The sequence below is a fragment of the Dromiciops gliroides genome, chromosome 1 (assembly GCF_019393635.1).
Source record: "Dromiciops gliroides isolate mDroGli1 chromosome 1, mDroGli1.pri, whole genome shotgun sequence".
In the NCBI taxonomy this organism is placed as follows: Eukaryota; Metazoa; Chordata; class Mammalia; order Microbiotheria; family Microbiotheriidae; genus Dromiciops; species Dromiciops gliroides.
In genome coordinates, this window is record NC_057861.1 from 512,411,520 (window position 1) to 512,413,301 (window position 1,782).

The window sequence follows — 1,782 nt, forward strand, 5'->3', positions numbered from 1 at the left end:
ATCATGAGAAGTGAATTTTAGATGCATTCACATTTTTTGTAATGTACAGAGAATGATGATGGCTTTAGCATGGAAGAAATCTTTATCCTAGGGCCAGCCAGGTGAAACAATTCATAGATTGCCAGGCCTGGAGTCCAGAAGTCTTCTCTTCCTATGTCCAAATCTGGCCTCAAACCCTTAGAGCTGTATGACCTTGGGCAAGTCATTTACCCTATTTACCTTAGTCACCTCATCTATAAAATGAGCTAAAAGAGGTAATGGCAAACCACTTCAGTATCTTTTCTAAGAAAATCACAAACGGGGTCATGAAGAATCAAATACAACTTAAAAACAACTAAACAACAAAAATAGCTTTAGTACTGTGCATCTGAGAGAATCTAGGATGAATTTCCAGCTCTGCCAATCACTATTCACTTTGGACAAATTTGTGGGACATATTCTTCTTAAAAGGGGGATTATCTAGATCAGAGACGTCAACTATGTGAATCATGGCTCACAACATTCCCAATTGAGACCTAAACAAGACTGAAATATAATTGTTTAAATATTTAACAATATAACTAAACATACAATAAAATAGATACATTTAAAGACTAAGTACATATGCAGCCTGCAGATAACCTTATATATGGTTTATTGGCCCCAATTTATATTTGAGTTTCATATCACTGGATTAGATCATATGCAAATTCCCTTCCAGATATATAATTATTATTTTGAACCCTATGAACTTAATCACTCTAGAAGGTACATTACGTGGAACAACGGTTAAATATTGAATTAAATACTTAGCAGAAGTTGGCCCTTGACTCGGTCACTTCAGCTATGGCTGTTTTCCTCTTTCTGTTGGGCCATGGCATTCACATTCACTGCCTTGTGATATATGCTGGCAATGCTGCTCACCACCGTGCTCATCTTCTTTGCCATCTGACACATTATAGCATTTGGTGAATTGAACACTGATTACAAAAATCCTATAGACCAATGTCATACACTCAATCTTCTTGTACTTCCAGAATATCTCACCCATGTTTTCTTCTGTGTTCCTCTGTACAACAGAACAGCTTACACTGCATCTCAATATGCCACTCTTGGCATATCATATTTAGAGGTGTGTGAGTAGACCAGTGATGAGTGGACCAGGACTCTATTATCCTACAACCATCATGAATGCAGATATTCTAGCAAACTGTCAGAAAGAAGGATGGTGTAAATTAGTTTTTTACCTGCTATCATTTTTTTTTACCACCTATATGGCATGATTTCTGTTTTGGTGAGCTCTTAAGATGATACACAACAGACTCAATCCAGTTAAGTCTGTGCAAAAGCTGCAAAGTAAAAGGATTCTATCCAGTAAGAACCTGTTTCCAAGATTAGGTAATGGAATATGATCAGTTTTTTAAAAAGACTCCTTATTTTTAAAATGTTTCCACGTCTTTGATTTGTGGAAAGACTGTTTTCATATGTTATGCTTACACAAAGAAATTAAATGAATTATATATAAATGAATATAAAATGATTACCTCTGGTATTGACAGGTTTGAACTTGTACTCCATAGGAAGAGCCATAATTTTATGAATAATTGTTTTAATTACTGACTGTGCTTAGTCTGTTGAAAGTGTTAGTTTACAGGACATTGTAGAAGCTTATTTAAGTTTTTTTGAAATACTGACTGATTTTAAATTAGCTGTAGAGATCAAGTGCTTTTGTAGGACTGAAAATTTTATATATGTGATCTTGTGGGAAGCCTCTTAGGCTTCTTCATATATCACGTAGAAGAT

General features: G+C 35.1%; 1 pseudogene; it reads left to right on the forward strand.

Moving 5' to 3' along the window:
- Nucleotides 1-853: 853 nt before the first annotated feature.
- Nucleotides 854-1,285, forward strand: LOC122737008 (annotated as a pseudogene).
- The last annotated feature ends 497 nt before the right edge of the window (nucleotides 1,286-1,782 follow it).